At 35.2% G+C, this 24,461-nt stretch overlaps 1 protein-coding gene across 3 annotated transcripts in view; it reads right to left on the reverse strand.

The window, feature by feature from the left end:
* The window catches only part of plppr1 (phospholipid phosphatase related 1), a 201,463-nt gene that overhangs the window by 24,459 nt on the left and 152,543 nt on the right, over positions 1–24,461 (reverse strand). The gene's annotated exons all lie outside the window — the stretch shown is intronic.

Genomic DNA, 24,461 nt, shown 5'->3' on the forward strand with positions numbered 1-24,461 from the left:
GTTTAATAGTATGGGTAGGTTTAAGGGTGGGTAAAAGTTTAAGGAAAGGATCAATGATGTAATTACAGATGTAATTACATGCAGGAAAACAGCATAGAACAAAAAAAAAAAAAAAAAAAAAAAAAAAATACGATTAAGTGTCAATATCGGTTCATCAAAATGAGAATCAATTAAAATCGAAAAATCATTCTTTTCAACCAAGCCTTAGTTTTCAAACCTGGCTCACTTGGAGCGTTTCTTTCGAAACCTGACAATTTTTCTTCTTTAGTTACTCTCATTTTATTTCCCTTTAAGTTCCTGTTTTGGAACAAAGATCAGCAGGTCTGAAAACGGTCTAAGTTGAAAGATGGGATTTAAGCACACAATTCTTTATTGCAAAATAGTCTTCAAATAGTGTGTTTCAACAATATTCCTGCTCAAATGTTGCCCCATAGTCCTCCCCTGCAAGTGCATGATGTCCACAGTGTTTTAACCTCTAGGCAAAGGCACCAACCTCTAAATCAAATTATAGGCCGGCCCACACCACCACATCAGAAGTCATATCAGGACATAAGAGCATATCAAAGCAGATTGAAACAACACAAACTGAACCCTGCATCAATGTACTGAGTCAGCACCTCATTAGTATTTCATGAGCCGACGTACCATGATTCCTTATGCTTTACTTAAACGATAATATAAAGGGGCCTCATACAGAGCCGAAGGGGAAGCACATCTAACCTAATTACAGTCTTTATCCACTGACACAGCACTTCTTTTAGTAGCTGAATTAAAAACTATAGGTGGAACATAAGAGCTGTATTTGAAATCGCCCCTTATACCCTCATTCACTATTCCCTACATTAGTCCACTTGAAGCAGTCAATGAAAATGAGCGAATTCAGAAGGGCTGCCACTTTTGCATAGTTTGTACTCGCTGTTTAATAATCATTTGAAACAAACTGGCAGCTCAGCAGTAATGAAAATATTTTTCTTAAACTGTCATGGAAACTATGTACAACGCTTAATTAAAATCAATCAATTAAAAAGGAATTTATACCCGTATGATATGACACTGTACCCACACTGGACCAGTGGTTTGGAAAACGTATAGATGATTCAGCTGCGAGCGGCATCTTCTGGCAAGACGCAGGAATTCATTTAGCGCAACCCTCACAGTTGAGTGTACATCAGTTGTATACTCTTTATTGCTGTGCATTATGAAATTTAATGAATACACTCGATAAGGTCCACTATGGTTTCGGACACCACTACAAATGGCTGTCCCCTCAAATAGTGCACTATTTTAGGGTATAGGGGGCAGTTTCGGACACAATCAAGGTTTATTCAAGGTAAGTATAATATTAATACTTCACTGGAATAAACAGCCTTACAAAACGTACTGAGGTGATGGTATTAGGTAGCAATTCTATGTTACAGTGCTTTGATATATGCTAAGGAGGTACTGAATGATTACTGTATTCATTCACTGTGATCTAGCAACATGGATTTTCTATAGTTGTTGATGTTTATGGTCCACGTGCCTATTAAGAGGATATTGGTCACACAGAACATTACGTCTAATTACATTTAATTTCCCATTTGGGAAATTAAATGTAATGTGGCTTTAGCAACATTACTTGAAAGTAGTTGGCAACAATGCTGCAATGCAACTTGGAGGTAAGTAGCAATTAGCTTGTTAGTTAGATTTTTACAGGATTGTTATACAGTGTTATCAACTTGCTAGGATTATCGCATAACAAATTTTAATAGCTAGCTGGTGTTAAACATTTTTGTTATGTAGCCAGCTGGCCAGTAATATTAGTCAAGGCTTTTACACCATTGTGGAGCGCCAGTTTGAGTGTTTGTTTACCATCTCTACTTCTTGAGCTTCGTGCCTTGCGCTTGATTTCCATTCAGCCTGAATGCAAATCTGGCCGAAAATCTGTGTTAATGTAAGGTAATGACATCCAGACTTTAGGCACAGCACAAAACAAAGTTTAATGTTTACAGTTGAGCAGCAATGTTGTAACTTGGGTGCATTTCCACCATCTCTCATGTGAAAACATAACTATTTTACGAGGTGACAATTTCGTATGAATTCATACGGTGATTCGGACGACTTTTGGAGAAAGTAAGCATGAAGGTCCATCCTTAAACCTAAATCATCAGTGGGGCATACAAATGAGATGATACAAGATTATACGAATCCGCAAATCGTGAAATAGTCACAAACTGCCATGAGTGTTGTGCATTTTCAAAGTATTCAACTTACAGTAGGTGGACAACCAAAATGGGTATTACCGCCGCGCGGTATATATATATATATAAATAACAGTACAGTCCAAAAGTTTGGAACCACTAAGATTTTTTATGTTTTTTAAAAAAAAGCTTCGTCTGCTCACCAAGGCTACATTTATTTAATTAAAAATACATTAAAAAAAAACAGTAATATTGTGAAATATTATTACAATTTAAAATAACTGTTTTCTATTTGAATATATTTCACGAAGTAATTTATTCCTGTGATGGCAAAGCTGAATTTTCAGCATCATTACTCCAGTCTTCAGTGTCACATGATCCTTCAGAAATCATTCTAATATGCTGATCTGCTGCTCAAGATATATATATATTTATACAACAGTTCTGTCTGGTTCTCGAATCTTTTACAAATACTACTTCTTGTACCACGAATTGTAGTTTTAATAGTTTTTTAGGCGAGAAAGTAGTTGTTTAGACCTGAAATATGTGACTCATATTTAATAACAGCGGCTATTTTACAATTTGTTTTGACGTTTTCGGAGATGCGATCTCAAGTGCGTCAGCGGCCATTCAGTGCTTCTGTAACCGCCGAGAACAGCTTCATCTCGGCCAATGCCTCTGGGAATTGCCGCTGGCTCTTATAGTGGTTAAACACGAAACATAATACAATTTGAGTACACAGAACGGGCAATCTTTGGTCTTATTGATCTATTATTTGTTCCAGAGTGCCAAGAGAACTGATAACAGCAGCAATGAGCACTGGCCATGATTTCAGAAACAACAAGTTCCAGCAGATAGATCACCTCTTATTTAGCACAGACCTATATCTTATCGAATTGATATATTTCTTTCTTTTTAGGTACAATTATTCGCTGACGTTTCAGATTCTCGTAGAGAGACAGCTGAAAGCGCACCCTGTTTATTATTTTATTTTATTATTCAAAAGTACAATGTTTTGTTGTTATTGTGAGCATACACAAACAAAAGTAGACCATTTGTAGTCTTGCATCAATCTGTAGGCTATCGCCAAAAATGACGGAAGGCCTGTTTTTGTTTCAGCTGCCATGAGGAAAAAATCCATCAGAACGCGCCGGCGCTTTCGTCGGCCAGAGGGATAAAAATGTAACCAATTTAGTTTCATATTTATATTTAAATATTGGGCTATTGTTTATTATTTTTAAATGAATTAATTCCACCTATGTTCATTATGAAAAGGGAATAGCATGACGGATGCGCAATGTCGGGAGAAATGCAGCGGGTTAGACATAAGTTTGACCACTTCATTAAGTTTTGTTTCATAGTAATTCTTTCTTTAAAGTGAATTTCGTTTTGTAGAAATTGTATCAATTTCAATCAATGTTTCATCAACCAATTGACTATATTTAATAAATAGGAAGAAAACCAAGAACGTCGGGTGTGGAATGGAAACGAAACCATGTTTCCGCGGCCTTTGAATAAGGCTGAAGCAAAAGACGTCTTTTTGTTTTAATTAAATTTATTTATTACTTTATTACATGACTTTATTACTTAAACTGATAAGATATTTTTGGTCGACCAATATATTTTAGCTGGTCTACTTAGACACACATTTGCGTAGTGGCTTAATGTGCAAACGTTTTTTTCCTACCACACGCCAAACTCATAACATTTCTTGCAGATTTAAAAAACAAACAAACAAACAAACAAACAAAAAACACGACGCTCCGACTTTTACAAAATCCCTCCTCGCTCCAGTCAAAACTTCGCACATACTCTGCTCGGCAGCAGCAAATGCTGACAGACGTGCGGGGGAGGGTTGATCCCATTCGGAACTTCTGGAGTGGAGCGTGAAACACTGCAAAACACTGCAAATCTCCATAACACAAACAAATAAAGAAACTTACTGCAAATACTCATAACAGAGTCTAACAATTGTGTATTTCGTTAGCTTATTTCATATGATCACATCAGGATGTTAAAATTAACAAAAAGCACTAAGATTGCAAAAAGGTCTGTCACGTGCATAGCTTACGCTAATATTTTGAGTCTCCCGCCCTCTGGATTAATGGCTTTGGTGACAAACATTTGAAACAAAGCGCCCTTCCCCCATCTCAATCTTGTCAAGCACTGTTAGGTTGGGTGAGTGCTTTTTATACACACAAGATAATGTAAAAATTATACATTGATATATAAATGGAACACAATCGTTTTGTTTTTGTTTGTTTTTCTTTAACATATTTATTTTATTTCTTTGTCTTTAAGGATCATTGGAGGGCAGTAAAGATTCTGTACAGTTATTGTTTTAATAATATGGAGCCATAATGCAACATATCTTGGTCAATTATTTCGAGCTGCTTTACAGCTTAACCACAGTTTGCAACATCAGCAGTTATTGAAATGAACTGAATCAACACAGATATACTGATATAAATAAATAGGCCTAAATAAATAGTAAAAAACAAGATTGGGTTTGTACGGTTCATCTGAACTATAATTTAATAATTTATGTTATGATGTTATAGAGGTACAATGTACAGATGCTTATATGTTTTGCATAAAGTAAGAATATTTAATCTTAAACTTCCAATGTTAAACCTGTTCTCGTCATTTTGCTCTTAACTGCAGTCAAAATACAGGCCTATAAAATATTCATATGCATTGTGTAGCCATTGTGGAGAGTCAGATTAGGCGCAAACTCTATAGCAGAAACTTTTTATCTTAATAGCCTAGCACTTGTTGAATAACAAAAGGTTGATTATTGGGATAACTTTTTTTCGTAATTGTGTAGCTTATGGCATGACATTTCTTTTTGTAATGTTTATGAGCGTGTTAATGGATACAAACTGCACAATTGCAGTTTATCAGATTGTTACATAGCTATAATTGCATGATAGTTGAAACATTAACACATTAAAATCGTCTGATAATCATACAGTAGTTGCATGAACCCTTTGTAAACGATGTATTACCATTACATCATGGGCATACGGGACACCCCTCAGCCCCTACCCTATGATGGGTCCCGGCGCTGATTATTTACTATTTTTGCCTTTGCTTTTTTTAGAACTAAACTCAATTGACTAAAGATAAAAATAAAGCATCCAACTGAAGCCCAAAAATGCAAGCAGAATACCATAGAAACTAGTGCTAAATTACCACAAAAGGGGGAAAAATTCACTGCCGTTTGTAAGGTAGCCAAGACAACAGCAAGCTTTGATGCGCTGTGTTACTGTGTTACTGTTAGCGGTCGTGTGCCGAGACAAATAAATATGTTCGGTCTTTGCTGAGATATTATTATTATTAATATTATTATTATATTGCCCAAACGTAAATAGCATAGCCAATAAGTCTAGAGTTAGGTTATTTCTTTATTCTTTTACTGTAAATACATGAATTTAGTTTAGGCCTATATCATTTGATGCACCGATCTAAATTACTGAAAATTTGCGGCCGAAACAGCAATTTACGCGCTTGTCTAGAAGGGAACCTTATATAGCCTAGCCTATGTGCAAATGTGCGTCTAACTTAGAATTTAGAGCAACTAAAATATATTGTTAGACCAAAACATCTTATCAATTAATTAAGTAATAAAGACATGTATTTAAGAAATTTAATAAAAACAGAAAGACGTCTATTGCTTCAGCCTTATTCAAAGGCCGCGGAAACAGAAGTTTGTTTCCATTCCACACCCGACGTTCACGGTTTTCTTCCTAATTAAATATAGGCAGTTGGTTGATGAAACATTGATTGAAATTAATATACAATTTCTACAAAATGAAATTCATTTTAAAGAAAGACTTACTATAAAATAAAACTTAACAAAGTGGTCAAACTCATGTCAAACCCGCTGCATTTGTCTACCAACATTGCGCATCCGTCATGCTATTCCCTTTTCATAATCAACATTGGTGACATCTTTAAAAAAAAAAAATATTAGGCTATAGCCCAATATTTAATTATAAATATGAAACTAAATTGATTACATTTTTATCCCTCTGGTCGACGAAAGCGCCGGCGCGTTCTGATGGATTTTCTCCTCATAACAGAAACCACTTAAAACAGGCCTTCCGTCATTTTTAGAGATAGTCTACAGATTAGTACAAGAATACAAATGGTCTATTTTTATTTGTATGCACTCACGATAAACAACAAAACCTTGTGCTTTAGTAAAATAAAATAAAAAAAAAAAAAACAGGGTGAGCTTTTAGCTGTCTCTCTGCGAGAATCTTAAACGTCTCAAAAATTAACTTAAACTCAGCGAATAATTGTACCTAAAAAGAAAGAAATATCTCAATTCGATAATAAATTCATAGGTCTGTGTTAAATAAGAGGTGATCTATCCGCTGGAATGTGTTGTTTCTGAATTTGATATTTGATATTTTAAGGAATAGAATACACTCCTGTATTTAAATGCGGCTGCAGGAGTTGGAGTTTTTTTATGACATTTTATTAATCCGTCCATTCTTTTTAGTTTCAATGACTTAGCTAAATAGCCTTAAATGATTTAGCTAAATTGCCTTAATAATGGGAGCGAAATTATTCAGCGACTCACGTTTTACTAAAATAAAGGGATATAATTCATGAAACACGCAACAATTTATTAATCAGTGTCCAAACAGATAGGCTATATTTTTCCTAAGTAGTTATCTGTCAAATAAAGGACAGGTAACGAATAACAAAGTAGCCTATGTGCATGTCAAAAATCCATGCTGTTTTATTAAAGGAGTTTAAAATATAAATAAAAAGTGTATTTGTGATAAATATAGGCCTAATATGTGAGAAAATTTACATTTTGCATAAAGATAAATGTGCTTTGATGCATTTGCTGGATAACGTAGTTAAAGCGACACTCAGCGGTCAAAAGCTGCAAATGCACTTTGCGACGCGGCGGCCGCGGCGGCACGCGTGGCGGTAGAAACACTGTTTTGGATGGCCACCTACTGTATGTGCAGTTACAAATCTGTGTATACTGGCTAATTTACAATGGCTACAAATGTTGCTAATCCAGATCAAAACTACTCATTTTTATATAAATTTTACTATTTTTTTTAACTGCCTTTGTTTTTAACCCACTGATCCAACGTGATGCACTGTTATATTACAGTTTAATGCTTTCTATTAAATAATTACCGAGACATGCTGAACTATTGTCTTGTAAATGCACAGAATGTCAAACCACAGCATACATCTGGGTAATAAAGTATTTCCAAGAACATGAAACCCTAAGGACTGAACCCAGTACACATAAAAGTGCTTTACAACAAAGTGCTCTTGAGCAAATCCCATGAAGATGAAAATCCAGAAAAACACTTGAACTACAAACAACATCAAGATCTCTCCCAAGAGCTTATTAAACAGGCGTTCATATGATGGAAGGAGAGGCTGCCCTACAAATAAGTAATATCAGTCACTCTCATGGACTGAGTTTTAACACTTCCAACATGGTTTAATTTTAGGTCCCAAGCTCTGAGGATTCTATTGGAACGGCTCAGTTTATTGTCCAAATAAATTTATTTTCAGTTCCTAATAATTGCAAAGATGTCAATTAATTTGTCTGTTTTGATATTTTCATGATACAGCCAATATGAACAAAGTAATTAAAAATGACAATTCATTGACAAAGACTAAGCAATAACCTTGCAAAAAAACATGTATATTTTACTTATGTAAATATAACTTAAAAGAATATATTTAGTTAAATGCAAAATAAATGTAATGTTTTCAGACACTAATACATTTTCATTTAATTACATGCAGTTAATAGTTTAAATTTACATTAAATGCAATTAGCTGAACTTTTGACCCACTTAAGTACATCTTTATATGTAATTATATAATTACTACTTCTGTCAGTTAATGCTGAATGTTCTGGTAAGCATTTATGATAAACTAAAACATACTTTAATATAATTTTCATTGAAATTTGTTGTATATTTAAAAGTGACAAACTTCATTACAAATGTTTTATTACAAATATATTTAAATACATTACCTTTTAATATAATCAAAAAACACTATGATCAAGTTTTAGTATGTTAGTCAAAACATCAAGTGCGACAAAATATGATTAAAACATTATTTAAAATGTATTTTAAAATACAACTTTAAAACGACAAAATGCACTTTAAAGTGTATTTAAAAAAACAGTTAAAGTGCACTTAAAGGGATAGTTCACCCAAAAATGAAAATGCCAATGACATACTACCCTAGGTCCTACGCTATAATGCGTAGTACGTCATGTCATTGTGTACGTCGTCGCGGAAGTTAACGCTTTTTGGACATACACCGGAAGCTCATTATTTTACTTAATAAAGTTATAAATAAGGATATTTGTCTAACACAAATGCATCGATTCACTTCAGAAGGCCTTTATTAACCCCCTGGAGTCGTATGGATTGATTTTTTTATAGATGGATGCATTGTCTTCAAAATCTGGGCAGCCATTCACAACCATTATAAACCTTGGAGGACTAAAGATATTTTTAAAGGTGCTCTAAGTGATGTCACACGTTTTTAGGCCAAAACATTTGTCACATACAGCAAACATCTCCTCACTATCCGCTAGCTCCCTGTCCCCTGAACAGACTGTAAAAAAAACACGGTCTCTCTGTAGTCGCCACAAGCTCCAAAAATGGCAACAAAAACAAACTGGTGCAGCCTGGACCACAAAACATAATAAACATGCTCCAGCCAATAACCGACAAGAATGATTTTAAATGCGCGTTCATGACTGTTTCAGGAAACACGGAAGGGAGGGGAGGAGGAGGAGGAGGAGGGAGGGTCTAGCTAGCCTCTGCTTTGTTTGACAACACTTCGAACGTCAACAGAAAGTTACTCCGCCCAGGATCACTTAGAGATATATTTAAAGGTGCTCTGATTGTGTACATCTGAAAGAACATATACACCTAGAATGGCTTGAGGGTGAGTAAATCATGGGATAATTTTCATTTTTGTGTGAACTATCCTTTTAAGTGGCCTTATATCTTATTAATCTTACATTTGCAAGTGCAGATTTTTAAAGTAAAAACAAAGCTTTATTAGCTTTTACAGTTAATATACATCATTAATAAAGATTTGCACAACACCAATTATAAAATTTAGGAATAAAATATTAATATTATTAGCTAATGATGTAGGTTAAACTACTAAATGTCCTTTCTTGTGTTTTTTTTTGTTACAATGGAGTCATTAGTATCTCATGCTAACACACTCATCACATCTTTAATGTGTACAGGGGTTATGACTGAGACCAAATCTGTCCCGCTGTTAAAGTGATTTTATGCTTAATACACTAATTACAGCTCAGTCCTTGACATGTCCTTATCATTTCCCAACACACAATGCAATAATCAGCATGATACAAAACAAGCCAGAATGCCACACACTGTCTCAGCTTTCCTACAGGGGGCAATGTGTGACTACAAACAGGAATAACATGAACAAGACCAACAGAATGTGTGAACAGAGAGAGAGAGAGAGAGAGAGAGAGAGAGAGAGAGAGAGAGAGAGAGAGAGAGAGAGAGAGAGAGAGAGAGAGAGAGAGAGAGAGAGAGAGAGAGATGCTTACTTACTACTTACTGTTCTGAAATCACCATATACTGCTGACTATTGTAATAAGTGAAGCAGTACACTTGAAAAATTGCTGGGATGTTTCAATATTTGACCCAAACATGGGTTGAAACAACCCAGCATATTTTAGAGTGTATGCATTATCCAAACAGTACTATGCTACAATTATGACATAACCTCCAGTTATTATCTTGGAAATTAAAAAATTACATTTTTATTTTTTATTTGATCCAGTCAAATTCCTCAATGAAATGAAGACATGCTAGAATGTGTAATTACTTACAGCTCATTCACCATAGTTTATTGAGGTCATAGCATTATGGGAATACAGTACAGTTCTACACAGTGTGCTGTGTTGTACATTTATTCTGCACATTTTGTAGCAGGTCATCTGGGTATTCAATGCATATAGACAATTTGCATACTGGGCATAGTATACATCCTGCAGAAATAGTAAGAGTAGCATGTAAGTATTGCAATAGTGAATGGAAAAGAAAGAAAGAGAACAAACAAGACAAACTGGCACTCAGTTTGTGAGTGCCTTAATGGCACTTACATTTACCTAGAATCCAAATCCAACTTGCATCTTTTGTGTTAGGGTTTTGCATGATTATCCAAATAGAACCAGAACCGAGATACAGCTTAGTGTGATTATCAAATCGCAAAGGCTGCCTTTTAATTAAATAAATATATGCGGCATGTGTTTCTGAGTGAAGCGTGAAAGTGTGTTCATTAACACGTGAACAGCTCATGATCCGCCAGTGTTTGCAGTGACTCAGAGCAGCTCGCTTCACAGGCGCTTCAATGTGTATTTAGGAATGCAACATCTCAAACTTATCTTCTCATACTTTTAATGAGAAGCATTTGACAAAAGAGAAGCTTTGCAGTTTACAGTTGTAATGTAAAAAAAAAAAAAAAAAAATTATATATATCATAATTAATCATATTAGATATCTGATTTTTTTATTTTAGAGAGAAATATTACAATAGTAAAATGACAATAGTATTTCTTATTTTATTATTTAATAATTTTATAGTATTATTTAGTAATAATAATATATCCATACTGATATATAATCACAACATTTGATAGATTGTGCAGCCCTATAAACAAGCACAGCAGGGTTTTTTTTTTTTTTTTAAATTAAAACTTTTCTGAGAATAGATCTTTTCTCCAAATTATACAGCCCTACTTTGACTCATCAGCCCTTAAAACTGGCACCATATACAGAATCTATAAATGTCATCCTCTACACAGTAGCCAAATCACAATGCATGACAAGCTGCTTTAAAAGACAGTTGATTTAAAAATTAAAATTCAAAAAAAAAAAAAAAAGAAGAAGAAGAAAAAGAAAAAAAGGTAAGGTAAGAAGACGTGCTGGGCTTGTTAAGCAGCTGGACTGGTGATTTGCAGATAATAATAAAAAAAATCCCCTTGACTTTACACTAAATGAGGGACAAGAGCTTAGTTCACTCAAAAATGAAAATTCAGTCATCATTAACCACGTTTCCACTGTCGGGCCAAAGCGAGCATGCTAGTGCATGCCAGGGCCAGTCGCTTTTCCACTGTTACTTTCAGGGCTTGATCGGGCCTTGTCGGGGCTTCCTCTGGGCCAGCGGCCAGGGGTTTTTGGCCCGCTAAGTACCTTGGTCCAAAGCGGGCCAACTGGGGCTCGAGGAGTGGTCATGAGTCAAGAGTCAGAGTTTACAAGAGTCAAGGGGTGGTCATGCACCGCACCGCTGATATCTTATGTCATCATATCAGGTTTCCAGTTACCAGCTAACCTCAACATTTAAGACATTTAAACAATTTTCTGCTCAAAACTCACACAGACACCAGCTAGGGTGAAAAAAATTCCAATTGTGATCTAATGTGGATTCTGATCACCATATGAAGCAGAAATATGTGATGCTGAAGGCTATTAGGCTAACCATTTTGAAAATAAATACACATGTGATTATGGAAAATACTGCTTCAAGAACTTGGACAAATCATACGCGATTATAATTGTGTATTCATTTGGTTTCATGTTTCATCTTTATTTTCCATGTGCCTTTGTTGATACTGGACCAATGACATACTCCGGTTACTCCGGTTACTCATATAACTCCTGTTTTCTGCTTGTGAGCTCCCTCTGTTGCTCTGACTGAAAGGATAACAGTATAGTGAGATGGGAGAGATCGTTCAAACCTCCTCGGATTAATTGAAATGGTCATTCTTTCTTAAACATTTTTCTAAGCCTTTGGATTTAATGCTGTAACGGAGCTGTTTGTGCATTCCTGTGATCACAAATAAATAGAATCAGGAGGGACTGAATAAGTACATGTTCTGTTTTTATATTCGTTTTCAGTCAGCGTCAGTGACTGTGGCCCGACAGTGAAAACGTGGCTATTTACTTACCCTCACGTTGTTCCAAACTAAACTTGCCTGTATTTATTTATTCTGAGGACCAAAAAAAGAAGATATTTAGAAGAAAGCTAGGGGTTCAAACAACACTGAACCCCATTGATTTTCATTGTATAGACAAGAAACTTGTCTAAAATCTTCTGTGTTTGGAACAACATAAACCTTTATTTCTAAATAATGATAGAACATGTTTGAGTGAATTATCTCTTTAATACACTGTGTTCCAAATTATTATGCAAGAGACAAATCTTTACGATTTCTGTACAATAAACATTCAGATTTTAGTTTTTCCAAGAAAATGTTTGTTCGTTTATTCATCCATGTCTTTTTAGATAACTGGCATCAATCTCAGACAAAATAATTTGCCAGGTCTATGGAAACCCTACTTAGAGGTTGTTCCATGTTATTAAGCAAGTCACAGTTCTCATGCAATATTGAGAGGAAGGAAGATCTTTCTGAAGATGAAAAGCATGAAATGGTGCAATGTTGTGCAAAAGGCATGAAAACAACTAATATTGTGTGAAACTGAATTGAGATTATCGAATTATCATAAGATTTGTGCGTGATTTAGAGCACAGCAGAACTCAGTCAGATAAAGGCTTATTGAGGAAAGTTCCTGTCAAAAAAATTTATTGTATTAAAAGGCCAGCTATAAAAAAAAAAGACAGTGTTGAGCAGCAAACTGGCGCCTCTGGTATTTGAAGCTGCAGACTGGCAGTTGTGCGTAAAGATGCATTTCAGCCACTCCAAACCAAACCTCACAAAGAGAAACATTTACAGTGGGTGTAGAAATACATGAAGACTCATTTTTAAATCGTTGTATTCGCTGACTAATGCCGTACTACAACGGATGCTCTAAATGGATGGATTTCTGGATGGTTGGTGAATGGCCACCATGTTCCAACAAGAGGAGCTGGCGGGTGATGATTTGGCCTGGAATACTGGAAAGTGAGATGGAGGGTATTAAAATGACTTTTGCAAGATACTTGGAGTTCATAACTGGCCATTTTCAGCTATGGTATAAAAAGGAGGATAGTGCATATACAATGCACTATTGTACAATGCACTATGCACTATCCCATGCTGCAAAAAAAACACCACAGCAATAAAACTGTTTGAAAATGTATTTCTATAGCCACTGTAAATGTTTCTCTTTGGGAGGTTTGGTTAGTGGTGTCTAAAATGCATCTTCACGCACAACTGCCAGCCTGCATGGTGAGGCTCTCAAGACTCCAGAGACACCAGCAGCTTCAAATACCCGTTTGCTGCTCAACACTGGCTTTTTTTTATAGCTGCCCTTTTAATAAAATAATTTTTTTTTGATAGGAACTTTCATTAATAAGCCTTTATCTGACCAAGTTCTGATGTGCTCTAAATCACTCACAAATCTTATGATAATTTGATAATCTCCATTCAGTTTCACACAATATTAGTTGTTTTCATGCCTTTTGCACAACATTGCACCATTTCATGCTTTTCATCTTCAGAAAGATCTTTCTTCCTCCCCATATTGCATGAGAACTGTGACTTGCTTAATAATGTGAAACAACAAGTAGGGTTCCCATAGATCTGGCAAATTATTTTGTCTGAGATTGATACCTGTTATCTAAAAAGACATGGACAAATAAACAAACATTTTCTTAGAAAAACTAAAATCTGAATGGTTTATTGTACTGAAATCTTACTGATATGTCAATTGCATAATAATTTGGAACGCAGTGTAGACAGGGATATCACTGAGACTGGATTTGGCTTTCGATTGGACCAGTAAGAAATGATCTAACAACTACCCAGATGACCCTAACAACCATCTTGCAACACGCCAAAAACCACCCGGAGCACCCAAGCACAGTGGGCAAGCACCATTCACATTTTCTTCAGAAATCAAGTTTCCCCATAATCCCTTATAGATAAGCAAGTACATCCCATCAGCTTCACTTCCAGAGCAGATCAAATCTAAAACTAAACACTACAGCTGTTCCAGACAACCAGAATCGATGATAACAGACTGTATGCATCATGACCAGTCTGCCAACTTACAACACCAGCGGTTCAGTGGGACGTGGCCCTAAAACGCACATGATTAACGACTTCAGAGAACCATGATTCATCATTCTGTTCAGCGCTGAATCAAACCAATTACATGAGTAGATGCTTCACTTTATTTTCGGAATTTGTGCTGTAAAAATAGTTTACAGTGTGGCGGCGTGCTTGACACTGGGATTAGACAGTTATTATAATAACTGATAATCTTTTTTTTCTCCTTTGAATTTAAAGATTACATCAATTTAAAATGCAGAGGGACACCTAATGTTTTCTTACTGTTGCCAGAATGGAGGCAGAAGCTGCTTGTTCAATTTTGACAAACTTATTTTAAGTTAATTGTGTAGGTTATTAAAATAGCTCTTGCTGGTTGTAAATTAAAGTAAATGAGAAGGAAAAAAAACATTTGCATAATGATTATTTTTGATAAAATAAACATCAAAAGCAGCTCACAAACAATTTAATTTTCAAAGAGACATGACCTACTAACTAACTAATGTGACTAGACTTCAGAAGATAAGAAAGCTCACATGCTGAGAAGAATAATTCACAAGTAAATGTAAATTCTGTTATTGTTTATTTATATTGTTTCAAACTTTAACGATGTTTGTATTGAACACACAAAAGGAAAATAATCTTCACAGTACTTTTTCCACATACAGTATAATGACAGTTCATTGTGACCAAACTTTAAGAAATTAATATTTTTTTTCCAGCAAGGACATATTAAATTGATCAAAGGTGACAGTAAAGACATTTATAATATTACAAAGGATTTCTACTTTAAATAAATGCTGTTCTTTTAAACTTTCTATTAATCAAAAAGCCCTGAAAAAAGTTATCACAGTTTCCACAAAAATATGAAGCAGCACAACTGTTTTCATCATTGATGGTAATCAGAAATGTTCCTTGAGCATCAAATCATCATATTAGAATGATTTCTGAAGGATCATGTGACTGAAAACTGGTTGATGGATAATGATGCTGAAAATTCAGCTTTAAATTATAGAAATAAAATACATTTTACAATATATTCACAAAGAAAACAGTTTTGAATTGCAATAATATTTCACAATATTACTGTTTTTACTGTAATTTTTATAAAAATAAATTCAGCCTTGGTGAGCAGAAGAGAATTACTTCAAAAACAAACTGACTGACCGAATGATGGTGTGTCAAGCTCCAAAAAAAGACTAGAAATAACCATAACACCACTTGTCCATATGACGAGCACTATCTAACATTAGTTTTGTGTGAGGAAAAGTACAAAATGCAGGCTGTTATTTCCCTCTGCAACAGCACTGATAGGAATAACACATATTATCACTTTGTATTTCGTTATAACATATGATTACCCAAGTCATTATGACACTGAATATTTCAAAATCATTTTTGAATATGAATGTGAATGAGATTTTAGAGGTTTCAGTGGAAGGGCATACTAGTCACACAGATATGCATGTTTGCATTTTAAATGTCATTTTGTACTAAGAACTATCATCGTATGGAGAAAAAAAAAAAAAAAAAAGAGTTGGAGTTTCTTTCAAATTTGTCCTTTTGTGTTCCATGCACAAAAATAACAGCATAAAAATGTGGAATGACATGAGAGAGTAAAAAATGACAATATCCATTTTTAGATGAAAGATTCTGGGCTTAATTTGTGCTTGAGAAAAAAAAGAGGGAGCCGTTTACTCAAATTTGATTCAGCTCATTTATTTTAATAGGTTAATTACATCTCCTCAAAAATATTCACCAGTGGGCCTGTCCTAAACTCTCATACAAATAATTAGACGGGCAGCATTTAAAGCATTTGCTCTTTTCGGTATTCAGATTTGTTGAGTGTCAGTGCTGCCACGAGTTTTCAAGAGCCTGTATCAATCATGTCTATACACCTGGATTTGAGCAGCTTCACTACATTCTTCCATGAACATACTGTCAAGCTGTCTTTTTGTGGAACATGTGTGATCTGCAGGTCTCTGATTTTCTGCAGGGTTTAAAAGAACTGAAATTCTGTTATCATTCTTGCATCTTCTGACCGATTGTGATGCAATGATTTGAAATCTTATACGCAACTGAGCATCAACTGACAGCACAATACATGCAGTTCATGTTGAAATTGGTCTACATCAGTGTGGATAAAGCAGACTATGTCTTCAGGTGAGCCATCCAAGGACTAAATCTATCTCTAGCTGAGGTTTGTTGATGTTGGAAGGTACACTGGAATAAAATGCTTTTATTTACAATTTTTTTTTTTTTTTTTTTTTTTTTTTTTTAAGACTTAATTTTTAAGACATAGTTAAGACAGCTATGTTTTACAAAAAAATAAATAAATACAAATTTCAGTTTTTCTACTTTAAAACTTTAATTTAATGTGTTACTTGTCATTTCTTTGTAATTGTTTGTAAAATGCACTAGCAATTTCTGAGTTAAAATTATCTCTACACCATTTTTTTTCCCCCAGTGTACAGTATGTTCAGACTGCAGTTTCCTACTGACTTGCACAGTTTGCTGGATAGTCAATATTCTACCTTGAGGCCAACAATAATTGTTTTTCCACCGTTGGGCTGAAGGTTTTAAGAATGGTAAGGAATGGTTCCAGTTATATTTCAACTTGAGCCTGTTATGGCACGATTACAAATCGTTCTCAGGCTGGAAATCTCAGCACAGTTGGCTAACTGCTGGTGGAATGAGATGAGTGACTCAGGATTGGTCACTTGTCTGTTGCCTGGCTACTAATTTCTCTTTAGCTGGCCAAGCGTGCTATTTGAGTGAAGTAAACACTAGTTAATAACAAAAATATCTAATCATCCTCCATAACAGGGTTGATATTTACATCTCATATGTCTGTAAACTATTGATTGACCAAGGTAATGACTGACACATTTGTATTACTTTCCAAAGAGCTCTGTTATCAGCTCCACAGTGGACAAAGAAACCGATTAATCAATGAGGATGGCTTGGCTTGACAGTGGAAAAGTGGCTAATTTTAACCTTTCAAACAATGTTTAGTTTCTTAGTTTAGTTTCAGGCCAATTCATTTGCAGATATAATAAAATAAACTTTAAAAAATTCAATTTCAACAATTCTTACAGACAGACAAAGAGGCACAAAACTAGAGCTCAAAGCTCTAGTGGACTGCTGAAGAGCACAGCACTTTGCGGCTGGACTTTTAGGATGAATAATTAATTGTCTCTGATGTTATTGGGGAATAGGTGGTTTCTTAACAGGGAGCAGATCTTGAGAAGCAGGCTGAGTGAGTGCCATTTCTAAAGCAGGCTCCAAAATTAACTTAAATTTGTGAGCCAAAATTAGTTTTGTCAATGAAACATTATTTTGCTCTGTTATATAATATACACATTCACAATAATACACAAAAGGTCAAATTATTGGCTATTTTCCCTAAGAAATAAGGTTTATTTTTAAAAAAATTCTTCATGGTGGATGGCAGGACTATTTTATCATGTTGACATTTTTACTTCATGCCCTCCAAAAAATATGAAAAGGAATTGTAATTCAGAAAATAAAATAATGCTCAGATTTGTTTTCAATTCTACAAGACAATTTTACTCTTAAAATACAGTTATTTGCCTATTATTCGCTACTAAACAGAGAACTTTACAAAATGGTGAGCAAATTTAATTTCCATTGTTTCTCCCACAATGCCCAAGTGAATTATCAAGTATAGATCACGCTGGTCGGTCAAACAGTCAATAATATTTCTAAACTGTTTTGTGAACCATCATTTTGACCATGCAGTCACTTTAACCACATAAATATTTAAATTCTAGTCAAAAATCGGATGCATTCTAATCGGCCATGTGAGATCTTGACACTTTGTTATTGATCATTTTCACAAAATTTTCATAGCCCCAAGAACATGTTTTTGTATGAACAGACCATATTTAGCCCTGCCCCTTCTCAGCACTATGACTGTTCTCATTGTGTTCTGTCTTCCAGTTTGTATTTACACTCGTTTTACTTTTCCCGGTCTACTGACACTTATTATGAGCCTTATACCCTTACAATATTCATGATAACTTTCGTTAACTCTACAATAAGTTAATCAACTTCACCAGCTAATTATTCTTAGACGGTGAGGCCATAGAAATACATACGGAGCTGCCACAAAAATGGAAGTTCAAAGACAAAATTCTGAAGACTGCTGCATGCTTGTTTCTCTGGAGCACAAGGTCTATAACTGAACATGCAATATATCAAATGAATGTACAGAGCTTCTGCTTTCAAACAACAAGACCCATATTATTCTAGCTTCATGCATTATATATATTTTTTTATCAACACTTGAATGTGGTTAAGTTTCATAAAAACAACATTTTGAACAAAAGAGCTGAGAAAATCTATTTTTTGTCAGACTACAGACTATGCTTGTTTCTGCTTCTTTCTGCCTGTGTTTTGATTTGGAGGCTCTGTACTCTTTCAGAAGATGCGTAATAGAACCCTAGGCCTGGGCGATAAAACGGTATTGATATTTATCAATGGTACGTCTTAATCGTTAGAAAAAAATGTTTGATATAAACTCTCGATATAGTTTCACTTAAATGCGTTAAACTGTAAACAGACATGAAGTTCAGTTGCATGAACAACTCTCAAGCTCGCTCTGTCCCAAACAGAAGCGCTACGAGTGACACGCAAAAAAGATGCTGTGGAGTTCAGTTGCGCAATCTCCACGTGAGATCAGAACACACCAACACATGAAAATGAGAACTGTGCCTGCCGGCGACGAGGAGATTGTGAAAAAAAGTAGGCTACATATCTCGTCAGTGTGGCAGTTTCATGGTTTCCTTACTTCTTACAGTTGATCTACTTCAAAGTTCGTCTTGAGAGAGCAGTTGTCATGTCGGTATAAACAGCTGCACAGTGTTTTCAACCACACAATATATTTATTTCTGTGTTACAAATATTCAAATTATCACAAAAATACTGAGATACAAGTTTATAGTTATAGTTTATAGATATAAACACTAATGTTTACGTTCTTGATCAAATTTGAGCAATCCAGCTTCTGAAAGAAACCTGCCGTGGAAAAGTATGCATTTATCGATTACATTGTTTCACCACCAGGTGGCGCCAGTTTTTCAATGTATCCAGAATTGTACAGCTCTCAGTTTCTTTAATGCTTATTTATTTAATCGTCATATAAAATACACTGAGTTCCAAATTATTATGCAAGAGACAAATAAGTAAGATTTCTGTACAATACACATTCAGATTTTAGTTTTTCTAAGAAAATGTTTGTTTGTTTATTTATCCATGTCTTTTTAGATAACTGGTATCAATCTCAGACAAAATAATTTGCCGGATCTATGGAAACCCTACTTAGAGGTTGTTCCACATTATTATTAAGCAAGTCACAGTTCTCATGCAATATGGAGAGGAAGGAAGATCTTTCTGAAGATGAAAAGCATGAAATGGTGCAATATTGTGCAAAAGGCATGAAAACAACTAATATTGTGTGAAACCGAATGGAGATTATCAAATTATCATAAGATTTGTGAGTGATTTAGAGCACATCAGAACTTGGTCAGATAAAGGCTTATTGAGGAAAGTTCCTGTCAAAAAATTTAATTGTATTAAAAGGGCAGCTATAAAAAGCCAGTGTTGAGCAGCAAACAGGTATTTGAAGCTGCTGGTGCCTCTGGAGTCTCAAGATGCTCTCCCTGCAGGCTGGCAGTTGTGCGTGAAGATGCATTTCAGCCACTCCAAACCAAACCTCACAAAGAGAAACATTTACAGTGGGTTTAGAAATACACTAAGACTCATTTTTAAATAGTTTTATTTACTGACTAATGCCGTACTACTACTGGATGGTCTAAATAGATGGATTTCTGGATGGTTGGTGAATGGCCACCACCTTGCTGACGTCGCAGTCTTGTTGGAATGAGCTGGTGGGTGATGATTTGGGCTGGAATACTGGGAAGTGAGATGGAGGATATTAAAATTACTTTTGCAAGATATGTGGAGCTCATGACTGGCCATTTTCAGCTATGGTATAAAAAGGAGGATAGTGCACAGTACAATGCACTATTTGTACAATGCACTATGCACTATCCCATGCTGCAAAAAAATCACCACAGCAATAAAACTGTTTGAAAATGTATTTCTACACCCACTGTAAATGTTTCTCTTTGTTAGGTTTAGTTAGTGGTGTCTAAAATGCATCTTCACGCACAACTGCCAGCCTGCATGGTGAGGCTCTCAAGACTCCAGAGACACCAGCAGCTTCAAATACCTGTTTGCTGCTCAACAATGGCTTTTTTTATAGCTGCCCTTTTAATACAATAATTTTTTTTTTGATAGGAACTTTCATTAATAAGCCTTTATCTGACCAAGTTCTGCTGTGCTCTAAATCACTCACAAATCTTATGATAATTTGATAATCTCCATTCAGTTTCACACAATATTAGTTGTTTTCATGCCTTTTGCACAACATTGGACCATTTCATGCTTTTCATCTTCAGAAAGATCTTTCTTTGTCCCCATATTGCATGAGAACTGTGACTTGCTTAATAATGTGGAACAACCTCTAAGTAGGGTTTCCATAGATCTGGCAAATTATTTTGTCTGAGATTGATACCAGTTATCTAAAAAGACATGGATAAATAAACAAACAAACATTTTCTTAGAAAAACTAAAATCTGAATGCTTATTGTACTGAAATCTTACTGATATGTCAATTGCATAATAATTTGGAACGCAGTGTATAAGAGATTTATATACATTTTATTTTTATTTAAAACTACAGTATTTGCTGTTTGCCTTAATTAAAAGTGCATTGGTTAAATTCAAACTTTTTTTCTACTGTCCTTTTTTTGAAAAAAGTTTGTTAATTCTTTTTCAATAATTATCGATAACGCACAACATGAAATATTATATTGTGATAATTTTTTTAGCTGTACTACCCAGCCCTATAGAGCCCCCTACCCTTTAAGAGTGAAAACACAGAAAAATGGAAAATTTCGTCAGTGAAGTGGTCTTACAAAAAAACAGAAAAGAGTTAAAATGCTCAACTTAGGTCCTGAGCTTCATCAAACACTGCTCAAATGTTGTAATCTTCTTGAGGCCTTGTGATGCACCATGGATAAATATCAATTTTTATATAATAAATTCATGAAATTGCCTCTGAAACAAGCACAGAAATCATGCATCATGGTATAATTATAGTTTGCAAAGCCTGAATATTACTTTGATCAGAGCTAACACTGAAAATAGGTCAACAGATGGTTGTGGTGTGGTCCAGGTATACGTCCGTCATTACTGGTGAAGATAGAGGTGTAGTTTGCCTCAAATGAGTCAGTCTTACAGAAATTTAGAACCAAGAAAACACCACCAAATTATGTGTACTAGGCACAAGATCTTATAGCGACAGTTAATTATTAATTGCTCGTTTGCTCTGTTATTTGTTGATCAGTAAAAAACAGGCACAATCACTGACCACATAAACAGGAACAACATGATCAGAAGATGGCCAGCGTCCAGTTCCTGCACAGTCAGTAGCTGGAAGAGATAGGTAGCTGGCATATGTCAACATATTGGATACGCTTCTCAGATCGGGAGCCTTTTCACAGGAATAATCTCTCTAAAGAAACTGAGCACATGACTGCATTTTTCAGCGCCTTCATGTCTTCACTAAGAAAGCATTAGACTGCATGATCATTTCTGTGTGGCCTAGTTTCTGTCTCTGATGTGTTTTGAAAGCTTCAAGCAGATCCAGAGGCAGAGAAACAGAAACACACACACACACACACACACTTACACACGTCCATTAAGTGGAAAGCACTGTGGATTCGCCCTGTAAAAAGGAATCTCTGTGGCAAGCATGTTTTCAAATGTGTTTCATCTCCGTTGCATGAAAAGTCCCAACTGAAGTCTGTTTGAGAGACTACTAGTATAGATGCACATTTTATTTCTCTCTTACACTGTTTGGCAAGTGGTCTGGCACTTTGTTGCCAATGTTCAATCCCTCTTTTATATGCAGTCACAAAAGGGAAAAAAAAAGAAAAAAAAAAATCACCAGCACTAAAAGGGGAAGTTAACTGTCATTCAAGTGCACATTCAGTAGGCAACTACAAATCAAAACAGTTACAAGTATGCAATAGCAGACTATCTGTTTCTACTTCACAAGTTTAACTTACTAATTGTTTGCTAAGGAAAGCATCAAATATGTGCTATGTTTGTGCACTTAGCAATGGATGAGGGGCAATTTCTCACCATTTCTCACACTGAAATGCAATATTCTGACAACCAATCAGCATGAAGCTCACCATACGAATGTAAACAATCCCTATTTTTGGTCAAAACATTTTCTTTCCTATTGTGTATTGTATATCCAAGTGAAACGGCTTCTGGAGCAAGAACAAATGTAGGGCAGGACTTGATTTTGTCTATGGGGAATTGATTGGATGGTTGTGGTTTGCTATTGGTGGATCTCAAGTGAGTGACAGGTTGTCCCGCCCTCAGGTCAGTAAACACGTCATCAGAGAAGAACATTTAAAATTACCAAAATTGTAACCAAAATAAAATTACAAGCTCTGACATTGTCTGCTTGTATACTATCCTGCTCACAAGGTTGCCTTATCTAATAAAAAATACAAAAAAATTATTGTAATATTATATGTAGCTAGTATTGTTTAATATAACAACCTAATTTAAGTCATGAAACATCATACCTTTGGGGATTTAAGACAAGTTGGAGGTTGTACCAAATTTAATTTTGTACCAAATTTATTTATTACAATCTTTTTTAAGAATGTTGGGTTTCATTCACTAATAACTGAGTGGATTCGTATTACAAAATGTAGAATGAATAATTTCAAACTTATTCACAAAACAGGAATTTGTCCTTAACCTCCTTCTCATGTTAATTAATTTCTTAACACATTTACGGTATACATGTAACAATGCACTCTGTGTTGGTTGAAAATCGATGAAAATTTGACTATTCAAGTCAGCTGAGATGTTAAATGAATCACGATACATGTTTTAAACAGCAGAGGCACTGAAGCTGTATACGGAGACTTCGCTTTACAGGTGCGATAGCAGTGAGCAAGTGTAGATGTTGATGCTGAGGAAGCCGCATCTTTATTCAAATTGGAGGAGTGGCAGCATTTTGGCTTTTTGAAGAATAAAATCCAAACAGAAGCTCAACCAAACCCGAATGACGAGAAAGAACAATCTCTTGTGGAAGCTCAAACATGCTGCGTAACCAATGAGCTTCATTCTTGTGTGTTAAGGAGCATGTTGAAGCTTCTGCAAGAGATTTGTTCTCACACATTAAGCAAGTTTGGTTGAACTTCTGTTCGCTGATCAATGTTTATACTGCAGGTGAGTGAAAGCCTAAATTAAATCTGATTTCATAGTTTCTTCACGATATTTGGACTAAATCACTCAATTAATATGGATTAGTTTTCCAATCTCTTAAAGAACCTTTTGAAGTGTCAAAGTTGCAATTGTGTAGACTGTCTGTGGAGGGACAGAAAGCTCTGAGATTATCAAAAAGATCTTCATTTGCATTCAGAAGATGAACTAAAGTCTTGTGGGATTGGAACAACATAAGGGTGAGGAATTAATGACAGAATTTTCATTTTTGGGTGAACTAACCATTTAATGTTCAAAGGTTGAAGGGTAAATAGAATAATATCTCACTGTACCCAGTTTTTGAAAATGCTTATTGCGTTCACAGAGCGAACCTTTTGCTGATTGTTTACAGTTTAATGGAAGTTACTCCCATAATGTCATGGGGCATAGGAAAAAGGTGGATATACTGTTCCACAACATGCGTTTTCTTTCTCAACTATTTACGTTCCAAAACTGTGTTTACCTGAATACTCGCCAAGATGGCATTTTGGACAATTTTGACAATTTTGTGTATTTGACTGTTTAAAATAACTAAATTTGGTACTCTTGAGATGTTTGAGAGGTGGCTTAATGTGCACGCCACTTATAGATCAGGTTTGGTGTGCGTGGGAAACCTGTGGGAATGAGTGAAATTACATGCAATGCAAGCACTATTCAATGAAGTGAATGAGCCGAGTGAGGGAGAGGAGGCGGGTATGTGTCAAACTGTCATGCCTGAGCAAAGTCTATTGTTAAAGTGATTCAGTTTAATTCCCTCACAAAATTGCGTTCACAAACACCAGGCATCTGAATGCAAGATAACATGACAGCATTTATTGTGTTTAATCTGTGCGTTCTGAGGTGCAAAA

The sequence above is a fragment of the Chanodichthys erythropterus genome, chromosome 10 (genome assembly GCF_024489055.1).
Source record: "Chanodichthys erythropterus isolate Z2021 chromosome 10, ASM2448905v1, whole genome shotgun sequence".
NCBI classification, from domain to species: Eukaryota; Metazoa; Chordata; class Actinopteri; order Cypriniformes; family Xenocyprididae; genus Chanodichthys; species Chanodichthys erythropterus.